Raw genomic sequence first — 27712 nt, forward strand, 5'->3', positions numbered from 1 at the left:
ACTGAAGGGGAGTGGAACTGAGTCTGTCATTGGGCAGGATGAGGGAAAGTCGTGCATGCTGTTGGCATAGTTCACTCGTTTACTGTGGGATCTGCTGCAGAGGAAAATTTGTCATTTGCATGGCATGGCTAATAATGCAAATGACCAAGAATTGCACATAATTAGAAGCCGGCCTAGTTAGAATAATGCATGGAAAATATCCCAGAGTAAAAAAAAAGCCTTGTATATATCGTTCCTTTGCAACACAGTATATATTTAAGAATGCAGAATTAACGCGCCATTATTCTATCAAAATTATTCTATCCATTTCAAAGGCCATGCATTCTAGCATTTGCAATGTCGCTCTTGGAAACGGTGTAAGGGACATAAATCCCAGACATTTGACGTGGTCGAGGCATTTTTTCACTTAGCTGGATGCAAGAGAAAGGGAGCAGTTTAAAAGAAGTGCTGTGTGTTGCTTTAAGAAACAGTGGAAATCTCCAATGGTTATTGTTGCCAGAAGTGGAGAATTATGTAGGGTGCGCGGGTTCCTCCCCACTTCGCATTGTAGCACTATATTCTTTGACAATGAGTTTAAGAGAGTCTTAGAATGCTGTGGTTACATTGGTGCAAGTCCCCCTCTTTAAAAATGAATTTAACTTTCAAATCTAATGCTTTGCACAGTAAATCATTAAAAAAATTAAATAGTGGGGCCTTTTAAATGACCTTTACTTCGTTTTTACATTGTTCATTGTTACTGATTACATCATTCAGAAGTTTTGTGGATTTTTTTAACCTTTTAATACTTTAGTATTATTTTTGTTTAACCTCTTTCGTCTTTACAATGGGGTAGTTTTCGTTTTCATGGGATATTGTAACGTAGAAACATTAGAATGTGTGTGTGTGTGTGTGCGCGCGCGCGCGCTCTGCAATCACTGCGATGTTATGCAGCAATGCATGCATGTGTTTAAGTAACTACTTGCAGCAATGGGGTGCTTGTTGCTGTATCAGCTAGGAGCCGGTGTTGGCTATAACAACGCCTGCTGTGAATGTGTAATCTAATTCGGATTATTGAAATGCTTAATAGTAATGCACTGGCCGGGAGGGTAGCTCGGGGGCAATGCGGTTGTCTTGGAAGCAAGACCACACAGAGCAACACTTGTGCGAATGATGACCCCTCACTTAGACTGTTCTCCGGTATTAAGTTCGTAATAAAAAACGAATCCGTCGCTGCACCAAACGGTATAGATCTCCCGCCAGCGACCAGAGGTGTTCCTGTTGTCCCTGATGCCCTGTGGATGGCACTACCTCTGCCGCTTCTGCCCATCGGTTCCCACAAGGCGGTGCTTTGAAAGTATTTGGTAGCATTCGAGTTTTAAGTGTTTTTGGTGCTAAGGTAACAGCCTCTTTGTTCTAAAAGCACCACATACCTTTGTAAAACGCCTTGTAAAGCAATATTTATTTAAAATCCATAGAAAAGGCTGCTATCTGTCTAGGCATATTTGGTGTATGTGTGCCTCACGTACCTGCATTTGCCTGGGGGTTAGCATGCAAGTCTTCTGTACAGGTGTAGTGTTCCGTTTGTTTTTTGGGGAAGGGTATTCCATTTCCTTATGTGTTTGGCTTCAATGGTGTGCCTAGTGTGTGTTGGAGCATAGCATTTTGGTGCGTTGGTGTGGGGAGCAGGCAGAGGTCTCGATGATGGGCAAACAATTCTGAAACCACATATAGACGATCCTAACTTAGCGTAGCAAAGCACGTAAGCCATCTCAAAGCACTAGAAGTCATAGAAAAACATAGAAAGGTCCTTACGACCTGGAGTCATCCCCATGACTGAGTCCCTTGATTAACCTTGTGGGCTAATGGGCGGGGGTGCCACCCCGAGCTAGTGGACATTAGGTCCGGAGGAGGTGTATATGTGGCTAAAACTGTATCATCATGAAACCTCCTCGTTCTGAATACTCAAATGGAACTGGAGAAACACTTGGTTTGAAACCCATAGACCAAAGGTTGCATGATTTGTGATAACTAATTCAAATGGCATGCGCCTTCAATGAATGGTTTCTATAATCTGATCTCAACCATGCCCAAAGCATGCTTCTGCTATCATACCTGCGATGTCCCTGATACACACTACAGTGGACCAAAATTGAAACGGGCAGCCATATTTCAGATGCAAGGAAGAAATGAGATTTGAAATTAAAGTTTCTCTGCCCCATTGAAGGCAGCATGCATTGCACACTGCTTCCTGCGTGGTTTCCTTGGGATTCTGCACGTCTGTCGGATTTCTGTGAATGTAAGTGTGCTTCATTCGTGTTTTATCGTCATTGACTCTAAACATGTCCATTACATTTGTTACTTGGTCAGATGACTATGGCTAGGTATGCATTACATTCGATTTAAGTGCCGCAGGAATGCATTGCTTCCAGGTAGTGCAACCAAGATTTTCATTCTTCCTCACTGAAGTACTTGTAAAAATGTGTTACTTTGCCTTGAAAACTTTCTTAAACATCAGATTTTTACAGCGATTATGCAGCTTACTGTTTAAAGTGTTGGCTGCAGCGGTTTGGTCTAACATGGCGACATCAGCTTTGTTGAGTTTAGGTGTTTTTCAAACGGGATTCGTTAAATGCAAATGGTCGCGTCTCACCGGATTGTGGGTTTAGCCAAGGAAAAACCCCCTTGAACATAAGTATAAAGTATGAATAACCCGGAAGAAGACTGCACCCAATTTTCAGAGAGGTTGTTTTATTTTCAAAGTGCCCTTAAGTGATGACACATGTTTCGGTCTCCCTGAGACCTTTTTCAAATCAGGGCTATTAGTCATAGCACCATAGGTCATAACAAGAGACATTTCTTCATGTTAAACATATAATATAATCAGACATCCACATAGATAGGAGAGTTCAAAAATTTAATATGAGAACCAAAAACAGAGTTTCAAAAGAACAAAAACATAAGTCAAAATGAAAATGAAAGCCAGGCAATAAGTGGGATGGGGAAAGGGGGTGGTAAAAGAAGGGGTTTTTTGAGAGAGATAAGTACAAGACACTTGTTAGGTAATGTATTTGATGGTTGTTATAAGTCAACAAATGTGTTCATTGAAAATCTCATAGTAAATATAAGGATTATTACCTTGGATTCCTCTAGTGCCCCTATTAGATTTGGAATTAATCCTCCACAATAAACAGGTTAGATCCCTACAAAGATGAAATATTGACAATGTCAACCGTTACAACAGTAATATTTGGCTTAATCATTCAATTGCAACTCGGTATTAACTCGGTATTTCTTTCAGTGTGAAGTTTTTTTATAGTAACATTAAACGTTTGTGCTAGCATCTGCTTTAAACTGTCTTGCTTAAGTAGCCTCTAAACAGTACAGTCATATATCATTGGTCCTTCATCGTCTAACAAAGCGGATCAAATACACAATAATGCACCTAGGTTCAGTATAGAGTGCAGAAACATCGAGTAGTTATGCCTGCACGTTATTGTACGCGTAATTAGACGTATTTTTGAGTAAAAAGAGCCGTGAAATGCCAGACGGTCTCTTACCACTCGTACCGATACAGCGTTTGATCACGTGTTACACAGAATCTCGAGGGGGCACCATTAGGCGTCCTCTGTGTGTGTATATACGTTGCTATGGGGATGAGCACCCTGGTCAGTCCCTTCTCCTTATTTAGTCCAGTGTTTTCCTGGCGGCCATATTAAAATGTAGTGTGTTCCAGAGATGTAATATAGTAGAATGTACAGATGTGATATAAGAGCATTCAAAATGGCTGTGTTCAGTGTATAATTGAATTCCGCATTATTATTTATGTCCTGTGAGAAAGTATATATCACCAGTGTTAAATTAAAAGAACATATCACCAGTGTTAAATTAAAAGAACATTGTATTTGCGAGCGTGCGCGTTGGCCACGCTAAAACAAGAGGACAGTGTCTAGTCACAATTAATACTGTCCCATGGTTTCTAAACCAGTCAGAAAAGTTAATGTTATAGTTAACATCTTGCTGTATATGTACATAAGTCAAAACGTAATCTATTGGTCAAACGGCATGCAGAATGGCTATATGTGGGGGGAAGGAGTCCATTCTCTTTTTTAATTACACACATAATAAGATAGTTGCGTGATGTCGCAGTGAGCATCCACATGGAAAGAACAAGAGTATGTAGAGTTTGCTATATCACTAATTACGTGTAAATACTAAAATATGCATGGGAAAGAATAACAATAATAAAAATAAAGAGCAATGTGATGATAACACACTAAACTTTACAGAGATGCTAATTGAGTTCCTACAAGAAAGAGACCATTTCATTGTCTGTGTTAAGGCCAAATACTGTAGAATTGAATTTGCAAATTATTTTGGCCTCCCATTTGTCTAAGTTTCTTTTCTTTGTCACCTCCACGTCTTCCTAATGTCACTCTTTGTAGACCAATGAATTGGATGTCTGCCTTATTATTCATTTGATGTTTCTCTTGCCAATGGCATGCAAGTGGCAGTCTGGGATCTTGGCTGCCGATTTTTGCTAAATGTTCTCGTACTCGGGTCCTGAGTTCTCTAATCGTACTGCCTATATACACCAACTTACACACACAGATGATTGCATAGACCACATATTTTGTCTTACAGTTGATGGGTTGTCTGATTTTCAAGATCTTATTATTGCTACTTGAGAATGAGTCTTTTTTATTGTGTGCATATTTGCACATCGTGCAGGTCCCGCATTTCCTGAATCCGTTGGTAGCTGCTTTCAGCCAGTTCAATGATTCTTCCTTCGTTGTGTCTTGTAGATCCGAAGGGCTTAGTTTGTTTCTCAATGTCTGTGCTCTTTTGAAGATTATCCTTGGTGTCTCTTGTTATGACCTATGGTGCTATGACTAATAGCCCTGATTTGAAAAAGTTCTCAGGGACACCGAAACACGTGTCATCACTTAAGGGCACTTTGAAAATAAAACAACCTCTTTGAAAATTGGGCGCAGTCTTCTTCCGGGTTATTCATACGTTATACTACTGTTTAAAGTGTTCTTTCCTTTTCTGTTTCTGTAAAATTGTTGGTATTCCCCATAGATTTGCTTGGTGGCTGGGGAGAAATATGGCACCTTCTGCCCTCGCTTGAAAGAGACCTAGAAAGTTGCGTGTTATAACTGTAACTCCAGGCTCATTTGCACAAGACTTCCCTTTTGGGTTCTTGGAGTCAAGCCATGCAGTAAACACCTTTTCACCTACCATTTAAGTTGTTAGCATATAATGCTTGTCTAAAAATTAATTGTACCTGTTAAAAGTTGCAAAGAGGTATAGGTAGGTGGCTCTCCTTGAAGGCCCGTTATGGTTTTATCTGTTGAGAAGGAGATTGGAATGTTGATAGTGTTGCCTGCGCACATGGTCGTCGCCGAGGAATATTGCTGGGTCGGTTGGAGGAGAGAGGAAGGCACATGAACACGTTTGACCTCGGCAATTAGACCCGCATCGTGCTGCATTTGGTGAAAGCTGGGCAGCTAGAGCAGTGCTTCTGATGGAATGCGCACTGGCTCTACAGTCATTGAAGAAAACGTAGCAGAGTAGGCATCAACTGTCGCATGCCTTGGGGTGTTCGTGCAACCTGAAATTGCATCATACTGGAAACCACCAGAAAGCCCCCACCACCCCAGTGCAGAAGGGTGTCCTGGCACCACCACGCCCCAGTAGAGGGAGAAAGCTTGCCTCGTGCATACATACTGCCTTGTCACAGAGACTGGAAATGGATGACGGCAGGGGAAGGGCTTTTTATGCTGTCATGGCCTTTGTATTTGTGTGAGATGCACAGCGCTGCACTGATAATGAAGGTCCACTGAAGTGCTTGCTTCCTTTTTATGCAAACTCTCCTGGATAGGTTAGACAGTTGAATTGCTATGGAGGGGTTAGCAACATACCACTACTCTCCCCAGCTACCAGTCAGTGGCCCCATATCCGAAGAGCCTGCCTCAAGGCATACTCTCGAAGCATTGCATAGGCTCCTGGCCCCTGACTGGTCAGAGGCCAGGAGGATGGAGGGCACAGGCATAACCTGTGCATCCGTACATTTGTACCCATAATACTGCCCTTGCTCATTCTTCCGTTCCCCCAGTAAAGTGCAGAATGAGCCTTCTCTTGTTTCGGCATAAAAAGGCTGCAGATTTATTTTCACAATATCATAAAACCACACTGCACACATTGGTGAAAATAGCTGCTCTGAAGATACGGCGACTGCTCTGTGTCCAACAACCTGCTTCCCCCCTTTCTTTCCTCAAAGTCCACAGTAGGCCCAACTCTCTCAACCCTCCGTGTCTCAGCCTCGCCTGCCCTTGCAGGTGTTCCTGGGCAGGGAGAGCGCAGTTTTTTTGGGGGAAGCTGAGCCCTTATTATTACCACCAGACGCCCCTGCCGCTTAGGCTCCCAAGAGGCGCTGGTCTGAGAAGAGCGAAGACCCTTCCGGCTTTCTCCTGGCTCATTCCGAGTCTGTCTCTTGTGCTTGGTCGCCCAAACACTGCCTTCACCTTGCCTTGCCTTGCCGTCCTGCGACGTCGACGACCAGGCCCTGTCCCCATCATGCCCTGTTTGTAGGGTGGGTGGGTTCTGAACGAAATCCTTCCTTTCTCGGGCAGGCGTCCTTCTGCAGGGGCTGGATGCTTCCTGCAGCAAGGAGCCTGCCCGTTTATAAAGGGGGTGTCCCCGCCCCCTTCTTTTGTTGGTCCTCCGCGGGCTTTCCCCAACTTTTCAGTGCTTCTGCCGGCCCCTCCCCCTTACCCAGGGGGGAAGGAGGAGTAGGAGAGGAGGAGGACAATGCACAAGTTATCAGGGTGCCTCCTCCATTTTTCTTTTTATCTTCCGTCGTCACTTGCATAACCCGTGCATCCATCCATATGGACCCAAAATACTGCACTTGCTCATTCTTCCGTTCCCCCAGTAAACTGCAGAATGAGCCTTGTCTTGTTTTTTTGGCATAAATAAGCAGCAGATTTATTTTCACAATATCATAAAACCACACTGCACACATTGGTGAAAATAGCTGCTCTGAAGATGCAGCGACTTCTCCGTTTCCAACACCCTGCTTCCCCCTTTCTTTCCACAAAGTCCACAGTAGGCCCAACTCTCCCAACTCTTCGTGTCTAAGCCTTGCCTTCCCTTGCAGGTGTTCCTGGGCGGGGAGAGCGCTGTTTCTTTGGGGGAAGCTGAGCTATTATTGTTACCACCAGACGCACCTGCTGCTTAGGCTCCCAAGAGGCGCTGGTCTGAGAAGAGCGAAGACCCTTCCGGCTTTCTCCTGGCTCATTCGAAGTCTGTCTCTTGTGCTTGGTCGCCCAAACACTGCCATGCCACAGGTGGGTTACCGTCCACTGTGTCTTCCCCCTTTCCTCATTTTACAATTCCAAGAGTTTAGTGCCGATATTCCAATAAAAGAGATCCATCCCCATCGCCGCTAAATGTACACCATCCTTAAGATAATTTGCCAGGCATTTCAAATTAATCAGGCCGTGCCTGATCTGAGGAAAACCTCTGCCCCTGCAGAATTTTGACATGGCACAATTCAGCTTTCTTATAGATTTTTCAACTGCAGAGTGGCTCTCAGCACCTCTCCACTCCTGTCTTGGGATTATCTCCGACCAGATGATCTCCGTCTCTCCCAACTGTGACGCCAGTCCCTGTAATGAGAACATCATTTCCCTCATTAAAGCCTCCCTCCCCAGGCTTGTCATGTCATTACCCCCCAGATGTATGACCAGGATGTCCGACTTTTGCTGCTTACCCAGCAATTTGGGCACGTGCCCCTACAACTGTGCCCATTTCATCCCAGGCACCCGTGCCACCATATCCTGAGTTCACCAGCCGTCAATTCCTCCTGTTCTGTCGTCCAGCTCGTCCCCGCCCTTGACACAAAGGAGTGCCCTACTACCCAGACGGACCTCCTTTTCCTCCATGTCACTGTTAGTAGGACGAGAAGGCAGCATGTTGGTCACAGATTCTCGGGTCTGACGTATCTTTTAAAACACCCTGATCTCCATCTCCCAATTTATTTGATGTCCTCCGACACCATGCCCATTGCTGCTGCTGAAGTGGCCGCCCCTATCCTAAAGGAATGGGCCCCGAACACCCCCTCTGTTTCCCCAATTTTTCCCAGTGCCATGTCCATGACCCTTCTAAACTGGAAGCGGCTTAATGCAGACCCGTCCCTGTGAATGAGAAGCGGACACCCTGCCCCTCCCAGCCCCCCTGTTGGAGGCCTCTCCTGGAGAAAGGCATTCAGTTCCCTGACTGGGCATACTATGCTCCCTGCTATGGGTCGTAGCGCGACCGTACACCCTTTCCCTTCCTGGTCGGTTTGAGACCTTCTTAACATGCTTAACCGGTCTTCTGTCATGTGTACATCACCAAATTGTAGAAACCCTGCTCCCTTGACATCCCTATTCTCCCGGACCAGCTCTCTCACCCTAAATGCCCCAAAGAAAGCTAATGTGAAGGCCGATTTGAACAACACCCTCTCATATTTGTCCCGGCACACCTCCCCTAGGCTTATGCAGTTTTATAATGTCAATGGGCCGTATTTCATCGGGCTTCTTCACCACCTGTTTCGTCCAGCCCTTCATTGCCATTATAATGTAATGTTCCTTTGTGGGGTCACCTTTACCCCCAACTTGAAATAATGAGCTATTGCCGCTAAGTGGTATGCCATCCATGCCCTGGTCTTCCCCGAGCGCAAACACCAGCTTACAAAGGCCCTTACTGGCAGTTCCCTCCGCCGTTCCAACAAATCGTCTTGAAAGGCCAATAACCTTTCCCATCATGCCTTGTATCGACTTGCCGTGCCTGGTGCTAGCGCCGTGTGAATCGGAGAACTCAGATCGCCCCAATCATGCCCACCACTGCCTTTTGAATGGGGTCATCACCTCGCTTGCTCCTGGACAATTTCCTCTGAACTTCTCCCACTGTAAACGAGAGAGAGTCAGCCGCTGTGTTTTTGACCCCCGGAATATGTCGTGCTCTGACCTCAATGTTTAATGCAAGCATGCACCTGTTGAGTTCTCTAAGCAATCTCAAAACCCTTGTGTTGTTAGATGACCTCTGGTTTATGATCTGAACCACTGCCAGGTTGTCTGACCAGAGCAACACCTTTCTGTCCTTCAACTGTTTGCCCCACATCTTAAAGGCTACCACGATGGGGAACAGTTCGAGCAATGTGATGTTCCTGTTGATGCCACTCCGTAGGCCAAGCCTTACCACGCCAATTGCTGTCCAGGATTGCCCCAAAACCCAGGGAACCTGATGAGTCCGTGAACAGCCTGAGCCTGTCGCTGCTGTGGGTCACAGCGTGGGAAGCAGATCACAGGTCCTGCTCAAAAACAGCAACGGAAATGAATCAGATGGTGTAGAAGTGGGGTTCCCGAGAGGTCAGAAGAGGAAGCGCGGAGAAGAAACCAGCAGGTAACCAGTTGCTTCTTACCCCTGGACTGACGCTTCCGTTTGGTTTGAACCTTGGGGCACACCTCATTTGGTGGCGGTGTGTCCACTACATGGGGTGGGTATATTTGTTCTTGGATCACCAAGGGTTGACAAGTTGGCTCTTGACCATCTCTCAGAACCTTTTTGGCCAAATCCTTTCACCTACTGCACAGCTTTTCCTTAAACTGTGCCCATAGGTCACCCTCCTCCTCTTCGATATCGCTGGGAGTGTCGGGGACGGCCTCAATAGTATGGAACATGTCCTGTGACCCTTCAATCTACATTGCGGACCGGTTATGATGGGGACAAAATGTGAATTGGGTATTGCTCTATGCCCATCAAACCCTGAGCCCGCAAGGACCCTTAGCACACTACTAATTACTCCTCTGTCCTTGTGTATTACAAAGCACCCTCTGCTTTACCGAAAATCTTCATTTTTGCCTCAATTGGTGTTGAACTACTGCGCAATCCTCGAACCTCTAATTTGACCGGTACCTGTGTTATGTACAGAAACTGTACTGTTATAATAGCTTGACATGGACCCCAGCACACAGGAGTCCCCTCATCACGCTGTGTTCCCTGGCGAGTAAAAAATTAAAACAACATATTTTTTTCCAAAATATGTTTCACATTGCAGCAGTACTCCATGCTCCCGCTGATGGGCTCGGACCACGTCCTGCAGTTGGCCTAAGATTGCATGCCCTGATTGCGCCACGGCACCCAGTGCCATTTTCGTCTCAACACATTTCCACAAATGGAAAACCCGCCAGCCGACCAGGCAATGTAACCTCACCCCTTACCCTGGTCTTTGTGTGCCTTAAGAACTGCACCATCTACCTGGTGGAAATTACAATCTATACAAGACCCATTGTACTAATCCCATAAAAACCTTTTAAAGCGCACACCCCCAATAACACCTACTTGCAAAACTGTTTCGCAATGACTCTTCGCTTCAGCATTACGAAATTGATGCTGCTACTTGCCCACTTCGCTGCCCCTTTTTGAGTCTGCCCTGTTCAAGGCACCTTACAAGTGCGCAATAAATACTTTGAAATACGAACTGCTTCTTTGCCACAAGGCTTCCTTCTAAATTGTAATTCAGTCATTCTCATTGGTATATCAGAACCCGCCTCAGGAAGCGCTGGAATGAAACCTGCGTTGCTGAGTGTCGTCCTTCTTCCAAGGCGAGCGTGTGGCCGCTGAGCTATTAGCCTAGCTCCAACACACAAAATGGTCTGCCATACTGAGCGGTAAATATTGCCGTAAAACAAATCTGTACAGTCACCTGTATTGCAGAACCCACAAAACCATGCCCCTCCTATCCAGGCGCCGTAGGCGTGGGAGCGAAAAACCACATGTCCCCCTCCCCCACTTGTCTTGTCGGCCTTGGCCAGATGCGGCTCCTGACGTACAAATTTCATATGGCCGTGGGCGAAGAATTAGTTGCATTGGGGCTGTGTCGGGTCCAAATAAATAGTTATGAGGTCATTTGGAATGTTGCTTTGAGTTTTCAACGGCCTTTCATTCTGTCAGGTCCAAACTTGAATCTTCCTGCAGGAGTGATGCTGGGCCCACCAGACCCCCTAGGTCTGCCTGCCCAACAGCCCTTCAACTTATAAAACTACCAAGCAGGCAAACCCGAGGAGAAAATAACAAAAGACAGATCTTCACTTGCTGGCACTGTAGTTCTCTGGAGCTGGAAATACACCTCAGTGTCTGTGAGATCTAGGAGACAAATATATATGTATATATTAATAATCAATCCACTCTAGCTAAGTTTACTAAAATGTTACCACTCTCCTTATAGTACCTGTAGCCTATGCTTTATTGCTGATAGGCTTATTCAGTTAGTAGCTGAGCTGAAGTCTGGAAATCTGAACTCAAAGTTTCCTTCTTCTTCTACTGTGATAATATTTTTCATAAATGAACTTCTTAAAATACTTATTCTCGTATTTATTGCATATGGAAAGTCTGTTACTTGAATTAGAGTCTTTATAAACTTGCAATAAATTACAATGTCAAAAAAAATGTAACCTCCTTAAAAGATCGGCATTGCAGTAAAGAGTTCCACTAGCCGTTTACTTCCTGAAAAACGAATGTCAGCCGACACGACACTTCTCTACTCAATTGTTCTTAGAAACGATGCCTTCAGAACAAAAAATATCAAGACGCTTATTGTGCTCAATATAATAGCCCTGCAAAACGAGCACTTCCTGAAACGACGTCACGACGCTTATCGTGCTTAATATAATAGTCCTGCAAAACAAGCACTTCCTGAAATGACTTCACAACGCTTACACGCGCTTTAAACGTTTGTAAGGTTTATTCTTCTAACCTCAGAGCCGCGCGTGACGTAATACTCGAACCGAAAAATAACGCTCCCGAAAGAACTGCGAGCGAGAAAAACAAACATGCGAGTAATACACAAAGAGTTACGCGCGCCTGGTTAGTAAATATTAAACGCGCAGTTGTTCAGGAAAAAACACTTTCAGAAGCAGAATTGAAGCGTAACAATAAAAGTTCAAAATAGTAACACTGAATCTTGTTTTCCTCAAAAAGAATAGATATTAGCGTTTGATTTCCACACAGTCTTTTTCAAAAATAATACGAACTGAAAATCCTTGACATTAGACATTTTTTAGTTTAAATAAACTTAGCTTGCTTCATCTGTACGACTTCTTCAGCTTCTTGGATAAACTTCACTTCAGCTTAGAATTAGTAGTAATTGGATATTCTAAAATCTTCTTGAAATACTAAGAATTAAATATACTTAAATATATTCTTTGCTAGAGCTAACTAAACTGCGACCTGTCTCAAAGGATACTAAAATGAAAGGCAGTTGAAAACTCGAAGCAACATTCCAAATGACCTCATAACTATTTAAACCAATTAGTGCTGCAGAAAAAACTCTCTATCTTGCTTTGGGCAGTCAAGTGATTCTTGAATGTACATTAAGGAATATTTATACTAGTTCAATTGTCAATCCAAACATAACCCAAACATCACACTTCTAAGTAACCTACATTCAAAAGGGTTTCTGATGCTAATGATGAATTCTTAATTAAGTAATGTAAATGTGTAAGTCTATTTAATTTACCTTGGAATTGTAATGGTATGTCTTTTAAGGTTATGAAACCTTGAAACTCTAGAAATGTACCAAGGAATCCTGACAGGGTGGTAGGGTGGATAGGGGACTGAAACCTTCCTTAGCGCACCAAAATGCAGCTTGGCTGCCATAGCAAAACAAAACAGTCGGTTGGATTGCAGCACAGCAGCCGTCCGATTCACCCGTTCTCATCCTCATAAACATTTGAACATGCATTAGCAGGGGTGCCGCGACAAAACAAAAACAGTCGGGAGGATCGCGGCACGGCAAGCCATCAGATCCACCCTTCTCGTCCTCATAAACATTTGAACATGATTGGGGTGACACGGGATTGTGGGACCACCACATACACTAGCAGGCTAACATGCGGCAAAACAAACAGACGTTATTGCGGGGGCCGTATGTATACATTTGAAAATGGTGGGCGTGGTGCAGGATTGGCCATACAGATATTTGAAATTCAAAATGCGACAAAGACCATCTGATATGTTTGTGGCGAGTCAAGACAATGCACACTAGAATTAACAATAAATGCATTAATTTGCAAACCACCAACTGTTGTACACCACAACCAAAACTCTCTGCGGCACACTCTGGCAGGCCGTCCTTGCAAACCAGAGCCCGCCAAATTTATCTCGGGCTCCAAACAAAGGAGAACTTAACCCGCTCCTCGCCAGACTACAGCTCCACCACATAATTAGCTTGCTGTTGCAAATATACCTCCCACAAAACTACTGTGAGGACCTGGACTGGAACCCCAAAACTTCTTCCTCAACACAAGACAGCTCCTCCCTTCCAGCGATGCGAGACAACTGACTTCAAGCGGCAGGAGTTCAGGAAAAAAAGTGTACAACCCTGCGTAGCCCCCTACCTTATGAGCATTCTCCAGAGTCCGAGACCAGATGTGACGGTCCCGGGGATGCCCACTTCCTCCTACAGGGGGAGGAGGATGTGAGGTGATGGCTGAACCCGGGAGGGGTGTCCATAGGGGCCGCCGGCTATGTAGGCTGTCCCTCTAGCACCCCCATTGGGGGCAGGCCAGTCTCTAAGTATGGTGAAAACCTAGCAGGGAGAGATTGGCATACGAAGATCAATAGGACCCTAGCTTGGCACATGGAGAGCAAGGTAAAGAGCAATTTGGCGCAAAGTATTAATAGAAATATTCCTGCTTCTCGAATACCTAAGAAGGGCTTTGATATTAATGAGGATACAAAAGACAAAAAAAGTACACTTAAAGCACCAGTGGAGTGGAATTTCCAAAATTGGCCGTCAGCCTTCCATATTTTGTCCACCATAATAGAAAAATACCTGAAGGAGGGTACAGCCATAATAGCATATAGGTATTAAAGGTGTATAAAACGTTTGGAGGGGAGGCATGACTTGAGTACGATGGGGAGTTTCGCATGCAGATGGATAGCTATCTGGATCATGGGTGGGAAGAGGAAGACGCCAATCTGTACACGTTCAACAGATTAAAAAATAAGGCATTGCAACCACCCACATACAACATAAGCAACCAGGCAGGGGCACCTTATGGGTTTGGAGGCAACAAAACATCCGACAAGAGTTCAGTGGGCAGCTCTTTCAGAGGAAGCAAAAAGGGGGCCAATGGAGCTGGGAACCCAACACCAGTTACAGATCGTCCACACCACAAAGAGGCGTGGGCGGGTCGGGGGTCCGGGGCATCAGTACAGGGAAGCTCTACAATATGCTGGAAATTCGACAAGGAGTTTTACAATTGGGGAAAAGCGCAGATTTTGGCACCAATGCAGCAGAGCATAATAGCACCAAGTGTACAAGGGCCACGCCAACATCGGCACCAAAACATTTTGAGGCCAAAAACCTATGAGGGAATAGTTACGCTGGGGAGATCACCGATAGGGGTCGAAACAAAAGAAACATGGTTACAAGTCTTGCCAGACAAAGAATGCAGAACTATTATTAGAGAAGGATTCCTGCCAGGTTTTGACATCCCTTTCAAGGGCCATAGCTCACAGGACATCCCCCCCCCCCCCTAACCTTAAATCGGCCAGGGAAAACCCAGTACTAGTCGGGAAGAAGATTGAGCAAGAAATTGATCTAGGAAGGGTGTGGGGCCCATTTCCCTGAGTCCCCTTTCTGGAATGCATATGCTCCTCGTTGGGTTTAATTCTGAAAAAGGAAGAAGGTGATTTCAGACTGATACACCACCTAGCATACCCTCTGGGCAAATCAGTAATGGATGGCATTTCAAGCATTGAAGCAGTAGTGGCATACACTGATTTTCAGGCGGCAGTGGAACTGGTTATGAAGGCAGGCAAGGGGCAGTGACTGGCTAAGGCAGATATCCAGTCAGCTTTTAGATTACTTCCGGTGCATAACACATCGCACACTTGGTTATGTTTCCATTTTGAAGACAACTTTTACTTTGATAAATGTCTACCAATGGTGTGCGCAATTCCATGTGCATTTTTTGAAAAAGTAAGTTAATTCTTGCAATGGGCACTACAAAGGATTGAGGCTCAAGTCGTACATTACTTGGATGATTTTCTATTTGTGGGACCTCAAGTGTCCAACCTCTGCAAACTAACCTTAGAAAGCTTTGAGGAATTGACTAAAGAGTGGGGCATCCCTCTGGCACAGGGCAAGATGGTGGCTCCCACACCGGTAAAACAGTTCTTGGGGATAGAGATTGATTCATTAGAAGTGGTCTGCCACATGCCCAGCGACAAAGTGAAGGACTTAACAAGAGCAATTAAGTCCCTAAAGCAAAGGGAAAAGGCAGCGATTGGGGAGCTGCAATCGCTGGCTAGGAAACTCGGTTTTGCAGCCAGAATAATACCTCAGGGATGGGTTTTTCAAATGAGTATTGAAATAAAACCTAGAGGAGCGTTAAGAAAACACCATAAAGTAATGCTGGGTAGGGTTACCAAGAGAGACCTAAAGATATGGGAAGAATATTCCTGCACGACTTCAATGGTATGGTTATCTGGCACCCGCCGATCAACCAAGAAAGCAGGAGGGTCAGTGCTATTTATTGACGCAGCAGCGGTTTTGGCACTGGCTGAGTTGGACCAGGAACATTCTGCTGCTCAAGATTTTCCCAATACGGATTGCCATTTGTATATGGCGGAAAGAGCTGCAAAAAAAAGAACTGGCAATATGGTCAGATAACATAGCGGTGGTACAGGTGATCAACAGGGAGTCCATTTCATGCTCAATGGTATTAGAAATATTGAGGGCCATAACAAAAACTTCATTGAAAAGTAATCTGGTATTGAAAGCCAGGCATACATCTGGCGGAGTGAATGATGTTGCGGATGCGCTGTCTCATTCACAGTGGGAAACCTTCAGGCGCCCAAGGCCCGACGCAGATCTAGAGATATGATATATGGCATGGCATTTATAACGCGCCTTTACACAAGTGTATCTAGGTGTGACAAGACAAGGAGGGGGCAAAAAAGGGAGGAAAAAATTACGATCTTAATAGGCCTTGTCCTTCAGATGGCGCAAGTGCAGTGAAGAGGGAAGGGGAGAAGTGTCAGGGGGAGGGGAAGGAGGAAGTGCAGTTAACTCACAAGTACAGCCAGCGGGTGGCTCTTAAGTGCAGAGAGAAGGGACTGCAGGGTTGCAGATACAGACTCTTAAGTGCTAGGGAGCCCGGAGGCAGTGTGAGGGTAACTGAACATGCAGGAGCCTGGGCCCCGAGTTCATCGGGTGACCAGGTGACCAGTGCGCAGAGGTCTTGGATTGCTTACGGAACCAGAGGTGGTTCTGCTCAAGTTTGAGAGAGGCAGGGAGGCTGTTCCAGAGGTGGGCCCCAGCCGAGGAGATGGACCTGCCCCCAACTCTCTGCTTGGAGAAGCATCTGGCTCTCAGAGAGCTAGAGGTCGATGAGCAGAGAGCTTGAGGAGGAAGATGATTTGGAAGAGAAACTTGGAGGTAGAGTAATCCTAGGTCCCAGAAAGCCTTGTGGACGATGCAGAGGGTCTTGAACTTGATCCTTGTATCCACGGGGAACCATTGAAAAGCTTTCAGCGCTGGAGAGATATGATCCCTGGGCTTGAGACCAAGGATAAGTCTTCCTGTTCTGGATAAGTTGTAAAGGTCTAAGAGTAGAGGCAGGAAGATTTAGAAAGAGGCTGTTGCAATAGTCCAGCCTAGAGAGGACCAGAGCTCTGGTGACAGTGAGCTTCTGCAAGAAAGTGGGAAAAGGAAGAATACCTCCGAGGAGGTGCAATTGATAGTTTGACTTCTTAGAGATGTCAGAGATGTGAGGAGAGAAGGAGAGGGTGGAGTCGAAGATGACACCAAAGTTCTTAGCCTCCCAGGAAGGAGCAGGAAGAGGGCCTAGAGTGGGCGGCCGCAGAGAGGGAGGAAAAGAGGGAGTGGGTGTCCCAATGAGGATGATTTAAGTCTTACTGGCATTAAGGCAGCGATCATTGGTGGCACACCATTCCTGAATTGTGGCTAGACAGTCTAGTGTGAGAGAAGAAGAAGAGGTGGCTGAGGGGAGCCTCAAAGAGAGCAGAGTGTCATCCGCATAACATTGAAAATTGGAGCAGAAAGTAGCGATCCAGTGGGCAAGAGGTGCCAGGTTGTGGCTGAAGAGCCAGGGAGAGAGGTTAGACCCCCTCTGGAACACCTCAAGTAGAGCGAGAGATGGAAGAGGTGAAAGACCCCAGTTGAACCTGAGAGGGTCGGTCGGTGTGAAAGGTAGTCAACCGGCCCAGGGCCTGATCAGTAATACCAAGGTTGTTGCAGAGGTGATTGAACAAGAAGGCATGGATGACTGTGTCAAAAGCAGGGGATAAATCGAGGAGAATGAAGACCGAAGGGAGATTAGAGTCAATATTGGAGAGCAAGTTTTCATGGGTGTTCTGGAGAGCAGTTACCATTATTCTGGCAGCTCTGAAGTCAGACTAGTGGTCATGGAGACAACCAACAGATTAATTATGTAGATTAAGCTGGGAGATGGCAAGATTTTCCAAGAGTTTGCCCAAAAAAGAGTGATGGAGAGGAAGGATCGGCCGAGGGCTTCTTTACAAAGGGGTGCACAAGGGAGTGCTTAAGGGGGAGGTGAACGTTCCAGTGGCAAAGGAGTGATTGCAGAAATCAGCCAAGGCTGGAGCAAGGGTGTCGATGTGGTCCTTGATGGTTCTGGATGAGCAGGGGAGAACCTGCTTTGACAAGACTTTCATATATCGGACTTGTCTAGAAACATTGTCAGCGGTGAGAAGGAGAAAGGAGGAGGAGAGACGGCCTCAGATGTGCCAGGAGTGGTAGAGGAGGAAGAGGAGGAAGAGGAGGAAGAAGAGGTAGAGGACGAGCGGGTGGACAGGATCTCCTGAGTCTTCTGAGTTTTAGTGGTGAAAAGAGAGGCCAAGACTCAGCAGAGGCCCTGGGATGGCACAGGAGTGGTAGCGGCTGCAGCAGGATTGGCCAGCTCCTTGCAGATTTTGAAAAGTTTGGCCGAGTTATTAGAGGCCGCAGAGATGCGGGCTTGGATGTAGACTCTGTTTTGTTTTAGTCGTATTTATATAGTGCACAACAGCCCGAGGACATTGTGGCACTTGTTACAGTACAAAGCTTAGTTACTTAGTTACATGGTCATCCACTTGCTAGTTGAGGAGAGTGGCCTTGAGGTTTTTGCGGAAGACAGAGATGGAAGTTTCAGCTCTAAGGGTGGCAGGGAGTGAGTTCCAGAGTTTTGGTGCAATATAGGAGAAGCCTAGACCTCCCGCTGTGGCTCTCTTTGTGCGTGGTATGTGTAGCTGGTTGGTGTACTGAGCTCTGGTGGGGCGAGTGGATGTGGTCCTTGATATTGCTTCAGATAGGTATGCTGGAGCGGTTTTGTTGATGCATCTGTGAGTGATGGTGAGGATTTTCCGAGTAATACGGTCTTTGACCTGCAGCCACCGTGCTTCACGTCTGGCGTGGGATAAATGGTCTCTTCTAGGGATGCTCATGGCGGCTCTGAGGACATTGTTTTGTGTGGTTTGCAGTCTGTGAATGTTTTTGGCAGAGGTGCCAGCTAGGAGGGCATTGCAATAAACGAGTTTAGCTCCTATAGTTGCTCTAGCTATGGCCAAGCGGTTGGAGGTGGATAAGTAGGGTTTAATGGCATTGATGAGTTTGGTGCTGAACGCTGATGCAGAGGCTATGGCGCTGACTTGTTTGTTCATCGATCGATTTGCATCAATGTGAACACCTAGAGTCTTGACAGAGGATGATACGGAGATGGTTGAGTTGTCTATGTTGAGGTTGTTGTATTGGGGGCTTAGTTTCGATAATGTGTTTGTCTGGCCCAGGATGAGAATTTCAGTCTTCTCCCCGTTAAGACAGAGGCCATTGATTGCCATCCAAGCTTGGATAGTGGCATAGATGTTGTGAAGGGCCGTGGCGTCTTGGTGATAGAGTCCAGATAGGGGTAAAAGTACTAGTGCCATCTGCATAGTTTGTTTATGCAACACCCATAGAGTCAAGTAGGTCAAAAGGGGTTTTGTGAAGAGGTTATAGAGGGTGGGGGCTGTACAAGATCCTTTGGGGACACCGCAGTTTATAGTGGTAGGATCTGCGTTAGATGTGTCAGAGTAGACCTTCATGGCTCTTCCTTCAAGGAAGGAAGTGATCCAGGATGCTGCTTGAATAGAGAAATGGGCTGCATGGGTGAGGTGGGTGGTGAGTGTTTGGTGATCTGCCAGGTCAAAAGCAGCTGATAGATGAAGAAGGAGCAGCAAGGCAGGTTTGCCTTTGTCCATGATCTGTGAGATTTGATTTTTTAGGTCTAATAAGGCGGATTCTGTTCCATGCCCGACACGGAAGCCAGATTGTCTTTTGCCTAGTATGGGGTTAGCTTCTATGTATGATTGGATCTGGATGTGAACTGCTTTGTCCAGGATTTTTAGGAGGAACAGGACTGTCGTTATCAGTCTGTAGTTGTTGGGTTGCGCTTGGTCAAGTGTGGCCTTTTTTAGAAGTAGCCGCACCCAGGCTTCCTTGAGATTGTTTGGGACAGTTCCTGTTTGGAAAGATGCGTTAATGAAGGCAGTAATCAGGGGTGCTAGGTCATTGGCGCATTCCTTGATGTTTTGGGAGGGCAAATGTCTGCTTTGCAGAGGGATAGTTTGAGGTTTTTGATGAGATTAAGGACCTCCGGTTCAGTGACGTCACTGAAGGAGCATTGAGCGTGATTAAAATTACTACGCTTGTCTTGTGTAGGGCGGCCGGTTTTTTGGTTTGGGAGGGCTTTGCAGTGGTTTTGGATTTTGTTCTGGAGGAGTTTTATTTTGTTGAGCAGATTTATCCTTAGGATCATTGTATCCTAAATTTAAGTCTCCTAATAGAAGGATTTTGGAGGACTTTTTAATGTTGTTGCTGAGTTGATGGGAGAGGTGCTTTTGGAAGTCGGCTGGGAGTCCGGGAGGTCTGTATAGGATGTGGATGTTGATTAGATTATTGGGGAGAGCTTAAGCTTGGCTGATAAGATATCAGCATTACCACCCCATGTACTATGGTCTCTTCTTAGAGAGGACAGAGAATCTGTACTGCCTTTGGAGCAGGCGGCAGGCCAGTTTGTCAAGGAGTGCACCCGATGTCCTCCACTACCTCTCTGCCACCCTAAACTTGCATTTAAGGGCTCCAAGGTCAGAATCATACCAAGAGTTGCACTTGGATTTGGGCTTCAAGCGGATCCTCATGACCGTGTCAAGGACATCCAGAGTGTTAGAGGTAGAGAGATGAAGGTTAGAGAGTGCTGTGTCAGGGTGTGAGTCAGCCAAAGGTGCAGGAGGGGGAGAGAAAGTAGCGGCAAAAGCCTCAACTGACACGCTTCATGAGTCGCTTCATGAGTCGGATGACCGAGAAGGTAGCTGACAGTGCTGGAGTCGGCTTGACCTGCGGGGGGGGAGAGGGAGAGATCTCTGAGGAGATCAGAACATCCAGGGTGTGCCCTGCAGAGTGAGGGGAGAGAGAGAGAGCGAACCATCCAGGTGGATGTTCAAGTCTCAGAGGAGGAGAAGTTGAGAGGTATAGGTGAGGAGGAGAGGTGCCCACTCAGAGAGGAAGAGGGCGAGCTGGCCAGTCGGCCTGTAGATCATTGCCACAGTGAGGGAGAGGCCAGGAGAGATAGCCTGCAGACCAGGCTTTCAAAGGAGGAGTATTCCTGCATTGGACTGATGGAAGCAGGGATCCATTTTGGGAAAATCAAGGCTACACCCCCACCGGGATGGTTGGTTCTGGGTTCGGAGAGGATCTTGTAGCCATCGGGAAGGAGAGTGTTGAAACTCGTGACAGAGCTGGCCGTGAATCAAGTCTCGGTGAGCCAGAGTACATCCAAATCAAGCTCTTACAGGAGACGGCAGATGTCAGAGGAGTGTTTGACAGCTGAATGAGGGTTGAGAGTAGCGATGTGGAGCAGGTTGTCACATTTGAAGGACTTCCGGGGAGGGTTACACGCAAGAGGCACACCCTGCGGAAGTGTTGGAGGTGCCTGAGGATAGGCAGAGGAGGAAGGAAGGGAAGGCAGGGTAGTCTGAGAGGGAGAAGAGACTGCCAGAGGGATGGCAGAGGAGGGAGGCAACAGGGTGGCCAGAGAAGCAGCAGGGGGTGCCAAACAGGTGGCAGAGGAGCCAGAGAGGGGTAAAAATGGATTGCAGGAGAGGACAGGAAGTTGATAAGGCACAGGAAGCATCTATCAAAGAGGAGATTGGCCTGAAAGCCCTGGACCAAGGCGGTGTCATTTAAGTAGACATTAATGATGGTCTTAGAGGAGTGGAAGGGTACCATGAGGGCCTCCCACCGGGTACCACCATTAATGGGAGAAGATGAAAAAGGAGAAAGAACAGAGACCATGTGGGGGGGTCCATGGGCCCGGAGAGGGAACAGAGTATGCTGGTAAGGGTCTATCTGGAGGAAGCACTGGTATAGTTATCGGCGATAGGGAGGCCTAGGTTGGAGACCTGGATGGCCCTTTTGAGCTTCTTACTGCCAGACTTGGAGAGAGGTATAGGATAGCCGATAGAAAAGCATTTAGAAAAAATATGTGAGACAGAGAGGGCGTAGGGAGGAAAGACGGGGGTAGGGGTGATTAGGGAGAGGGGAGCCCAGGCAGGCAAAGTGGGAGGAAGAGATCACGCAAGGGAGGGCAGACAGGAGGGAGGCACAGGGGGCACACGAAAGGGAGGGGGGCAAGACAAAGAACAAGAACTATGGACGTACAAATCAGATGCAGTACCGAACCATCAGCAAAGAACAAAGCACAACAGGGCACCTGGAAGTAAAGAATGCAATACAGGACCAGAAGCAAAACGCAGAGGTCAGCAGTGAATCTAGAAGTGAAAAATGCAGGCAATTGCAATGTGATGCCCCAAAACGTGGATAGCAACGCAATATCAAGAACCGTAGAGAGCAAATACAAAGTCGATACAGTCAACAAGACACAGAACACAACAGGAACCTAGAAGAAGAATGCAGGTAATGAAAAGTAATGCCAGAATAACAGTGGAGCACGAGACAGTGTCAGAATAGTACACAATAGATCGAAGATGGAAGGGCTGAGATGCGAGCAGAAGGAAGGGAAACACAGGTGGGGGGGGCGGAACAGGTTGTGGGGACCTACGATGGGAGGGAGCGCACGCGGCTAGAGAAGCAAGGGAGTGCACGTGGCCAAGTTGTGAGGGAGCGCACGCATGCGAACAGGATGAGTGGACCTACGATGCGAGGGAGTGCACGTGGCTAGGAAAACAAGGGAGCACACACAGCCTGAGTTGTAGGGAGCGCACAAAGAGGGGAGACGCAAGCGTGTGGGGATGGGAGGATCGGTTGCAGGAGGAGCAACGCATTTGCAAGAGGGGGAAGGGGCGCAAGGTCAGGGGGTGCTGCGTGGAGTGAAGTGAATGCTCCTCAAACAGTCTTACCTTGCAGGCGCAGACAGGAGGGTGAGGCTGTCCACACTCGCACACCAGTATAAGCATGGGAGGTGTTGGAGGAGCAGATGAGGCAGCACAAAGCAGCAGACGGGACAGAGTATGTGAGAAAAGGTATAACGCTTCAATGAGCGAGCGCACCACCCAGACGGGAAGTGCAGTATGGACAAGGCAAGTGGAAGAGTCCAAGAGTTTAATATTGGGCCTTGCAGGCAACGCTTTGGCCACAAAAATTACTAAGCAGTACAGCAAATCTTTTCAGAAATTTAAAGAGATAATTAAATTTGAGTGTGTACTGGACATTACAAAGAGCGACTTTATCACGTCTATAGAATGGCCATTTTTAGAAGAGAAAAGGAAGGCTTGGGCGACGTCACATCAAGCGGCAGTGGCATATTTTGTTAAGCTGGCAGGGGGTACCTATCCAACACGCAGCCCACTGATGAAATATGCACTGAAAGGGTTGGCCAAGTTGGAGGGGAACAGGCCGGATAAAAGGAGACCACTGAATTTTAGTAAAATACTGCAGTTGCTAGATGGGCTGGCTAACACGTGCTCAAGCAGATATGAAGAAGCATTGTTTAGGGCAGCATCTGCCCTGGCTTACTTTGAGGCAATTTGAATGGCTGAGTTGGTGGCAAAGAACACAGCTACGGTTGACGGACTGGCATTGGAGGATGTTGGCATTGGCAAAGGTTGCATGTCTGTATTATTGAGGAAATCTTAAACAGACCAGCAAGGAAAAGGGAGGTTAATAAAGCTTTATTGTGTGAAGGAATCTAAACACTGCCCCATTTGCATCAATCAGGTATTCCTGCAAATGCAGCAACAGCTAGGTGGACAACTACTGATCCACCAGTACCGCAGGGCCTTCAGCAGGTTCCATTTGCAGGCGGTTTTTAAGAAAACGGGTGGAGAAGGTAGGCGGGAACCCAGCAGAATGTGGGACCCACTCGAAAAAAAATAATACATTAGGTAATACCTGGCGTAACACTGCATGCTCTCCCTCCCACAGCTAATGGCTCTTTCATGTCCGTGTGGATCGTAGGTCACTCTTTCGTGACCCGGGCAGGCAGATGGCTTGAAGACATGCACTTGTTTTTTAAAAAAAAGAAATCACTGCCTGGTGGGGGGACGCCGGTAATGTTATGGGAGGACATCCTTGATAGGCTCTCCAACCTGGCAGGTTTGAGGGACCCACCGGAATACCTTGTCATCCACTTAGTGGGGAATGACCTTGCCAAACTGGGGAGAAAACAATTGCAAAAGGACATGCGTTAGTCACTGGGTGGCATAGCCCATTGTTGGAGAGGCACTGGCATTCTTTTGTCAGAGATAGTGCCCAGGCGACACTGGTGTGGGGCCCTATGTCGGTAAGTGGTAGAAAAGTCAAGGAGAAAACTTAACAAGACCCTAGCAAGATTTTGCCAGAGCATAGGTTTGGCTTTTGTTAGGGATGGTTTGTATTTAAGCTACCAGGATTTGTTCCACCAAGATGGCGTACATTTGTCAACCAAGGACATTGAGATCTTCACGAGTATTAAGACCCAGCCTGGAAGGGGCTGCATATGAGGGTGGGGGATCCTGAGCCTGAGCGTCCGTGGACCCACTCACGTGTGGCGGCACGGGTCAGGAAGGAGGATGCCCAATGTGGGCGCCAGCCAAGAATCTGCAAATGTCCCGCTTGCAAACGCAAAATGGGACCTGGCACCAGAGCTTATTGACATTGGAAGAACGTTGTTGGGTCTAACAAGGAACTTTGGAAAAAGGAAGTGGCTGTTGGTAGGGGGCATCACTCCTCAGGACCATGAGTTGCCCAAAGGCACGCACACCTTAAGTTTTCATTTGTCTTGTAAACAATAAAGCCTACGGCCACGTTTTTTTATCCCACACAAATCTACGTTGTAGTGTGGTCCTTTATAATATCAGCGCTTGTTGCATGTCTATGCAGTATATCCCTACTCAGCATGGGCCCCTCATGGGAAGCAGGCCAGGAGGATGTAGGGCACAGGCATAAAGTGTTGTGGGATAGGCAGGTTGCCCCGGGCGGGGGTGCCAGCTTGGTGCCCTCCCCCTCCTAGATGACGCTTTCAGGCAGGTAACACAAATCAAAGGCAAAAGGTCTCCCAGGAGTTAATAGTAGCAGGGGTTGCCAATAGGGGGCAGGAGGCATCCCGACAAAGGAAGGTAATGTCTGCAGTGTTGGGGAGAAGTTAAGGTGACAGCAGGGATCGGGCGGAGGCCTTGGTGCAGAAACCAGCCCGGTGCCTTGAAGTTTCGCCTGGGGCAATTTGCCCAATTTAAAAGTCGGCCGGCAAGCCTAAAGAATTAAATCCAGACGCAAACGCGCTCTGCACGGACCATGCTTGCTACGGCAGCTGGAATCTTTTGCTCTTTACCTTCCTACCCGTCCTACAAAGGGGATGGTTTGGGCTGTTCAAGTAGGACAAAGTGAATGAAGGATAAAATAATGCATAGAGCACATGTGTAAATGGAACAAAGACGAAGACGGCAGAACAGTATCTGGCAGTTGTAGGTGGATGGTGGCACGGTTCAGGAAGGAGGATGCCCACTGCGGGCGCCAGCCAAGAATCTGCAAATGTCCCACTTGCAAACAAAGTGAGACCTGTGAGAAACCTGAAGGTGTCTCACCCGCTAGTCCCTGGGGGATCTGTCATCCAGGTGGCAAGGACACAGCCATTGCTTTTGGATCCAGTTCCTGGAGGTGTACCAGTGCGGGAGGATCACCTGGATGTGGGGGTCTTCAGGGAGTGGAAGTGGGACACTGGATGGCGAGATGCGGTATCCCCTTCACTGTAACACCTTTACCCCATCCTGCCCGGTAAAATATGTATGGTCTTGACGCCCACCCCCCCCCCCACTTTTTCGGCACAAGCATTTTCTCACGAACAACTCACTGTGAGGGAAAACGGACTAACACCCAAGACTATACCTGACATGTCCCACTACAAGGGTCAGGCAATTACTGATCGTTACACACACCTGAGTTCCATCACACTTCCCCACACAGATAAAAGGAGGAGCACGAAAGCACACTCTGAGCAAGGAAAAGAACACAAGGAAGTATCATTTCCAAGATGACAGTTTAATACAAGGCGGAATACGGCAAGGCCGAAGAGGATTGTAAGGAGGGAAATACCCTTCGCCTTTTCACTGATAAACTGCATCTTTCATGAGCCTTCAAAAGTAGGAAACGTAAGACCTGAAATTAAAACTAAAGAAGCCTGCATTGTGTGTCGGAGGTACCAAGGGCTGTCCTGCGTCGATGCTCAAGGCAAGGGGGAAGCACTTGCTGCTGTGGTGCTGGCCTTGGCTACTACAACAAAACAGTGCCAGTGAAGTCAGCACAGCTGGTGAGTTGGGGATACTCCTACCAGACCGGTCTGTGTGGAAACCAAGGTTGCAAGCAACAACATTGTATGATATATGGCATTTATAACGTGCCTGTACAAAAGTTTCTAGGCGCGACAAGACAAGGGGGGAAACAGATGGAGTACAAAACCACAATCTTACTAGGCCTTGTGTCATTCAGATCGCGCAAGCAAGGGGAAGGGAAGGAAGTGCGGGGTGGGGGGGAGTGCAGCCAGTGGGTGGCTCGGTGCAGGTACCCAAAGTGCAGCCTACGGGTAGCTCATAAGTGCAGACAGAAGGCACTGTAGGGTTACAGATACAGACCACAAGTGCTGGGGGAGGCAGTGTGAGGTGCAACTGGACAGGCAGGTATCTGGGCCCAGGTTCTTAGGGTGGCCAGGTGAACAAGTGCAGTGGACAGACGTGTCACGCTTGTCAGGTTTGACTGCGACCTCTGGGTCATCACTAAGTCCGTTCTCCCCCTCCTCCTCAGCTGTAAGGAACCGGCACTATCCGCCATTATTAAAAATGACGAGTGGTGTTTGGATATTCAGACTGCCATGGTTAATAAATTGGACGGTATCCGGGAATCTATAGCAACCAAAAAAGCAGCCTCGGACACACCAGATTTCGATTTAGTTAGTAACACCTTTATCAGGGATCCCAATATCCCCATCTTTGATTTTACACCTATATCAGAGGAGGAGTTGGCTTCCGTTATTAATAAACTTAAGGCAACCAACTGCACACCTGTCCCCCCTCTCCTGTTCAAGCCATATGTAAATTTGTAAATGCCTCGTTGCAGAACTGTTCGGTCCCAGACAATTTGAAACAAGCATGGGTCACTCCCTTATTGAAAAAACCCAGCTTGGATCAAAACGTCCCTACAAATTATAGGCCCATAACTAACACTCCTTTCTTGCTCAAGATACTAGATCGAGTAGCATCTATTCAAATAGCGCAACATCTAAATGCCCACCCTATTCTTAATCCTTTTCAGTCAGGATTCAGACAAGGGTTTGGTACGGAGACTTCGCTTCTTGACCTTAAGTCTCAGTTACTACAAAGAATGGACTCTCAAAAGATCGCTCTTTTAATCTCCCTAGATCAATCGGCAGCATTCGATCTCGTCGACCATGCCATATTAGCAGACAGGCTCATGTTAGTAGCTAACTGTTCGCAGGCCGCTACCAACTGGATACTTTCATTCCTATCCAACAGGTCTAGCAGGGTATGTGCCAACAATGCCAAAGCACCTGCAATTCAGACATTGTTTGGAGTGCCACAAGGCGCCAGTCTGTCGCGTTGCATCTATAACATCTTCATGTCCCCTTTCTTTGCCCATCTGGCCCATGAGGGCATCCTCTTTTCCAACTATGCAGATGACACTCAATGTGTCATCCCTCTTACAGGCCAGCATTCGGAGGATGAAAAAGAACTTAATCGCATCTTTGCCATGATAGAACAATGGATGATGTTGAATAATCTTGCACTCAATCGCAGCAAGACAGAACTCATGGTTGTAGGATCTGATAGCATCATAGCCAAATTGGACTCAACTTACAAACATTTCCAGCTGGGAGATGCTCTAATTTCCACTCTTCCCAAGGTTAAAATCCTAGGCGTGGTATTGGATCAATCACTCAAGATGAATTCTTATGTGGCCAGTACCGTCTCTTCCGCCAGTTATTATATTAAATTGTTATCCCATCTGCGTCCATACATCTCCCAATCCAATGCGGAGACCATCGCCCGAGCCATTATAGGCTCCAAACTAGACTACTGTTGTAGCCTATTAGCAGGCACCAGTAAAAAAAATCATCAAACGCCTTCAGGTGGTTCAGAACGGAGCTGTTAGAGTGGTATCCGGTCTTGCATACAGGGT

The 27712-nt window shown here is 47.0% G+C and overlaps 1 protein-coding gene across 1 annotated transcript in view; it reads left to right on the plus strand.

Annotated features, from left to right (window-relative positions):
* The window catches only part of LOC138580226 (centrosome-associated protein CEP250-like), a 1782457-nt gene that overhangs the window by 133504 nt on the left and 1621241 nt on the right, over positions 1–27712 (plus strand). The gene's annotated exons all lie outside the window — the stretch shown is intronic.

Source organism: Ambystoma mexicanum, chromosome 3p (assembly GCF_040938575.1).
Source record: "Ambystoma mexicanum isolate Mex_15411 chromosome 3p, UKY_AmexF1_1, whole genome shotgun sequence".
Classification (NCBI taxonomy): domain Eukaryota; kingdom Metazoa; phylum Chordata; class Amphibia; order Caudata; family Ambystomatidae; genus Ambystoma; species Ambystoma mexicanum.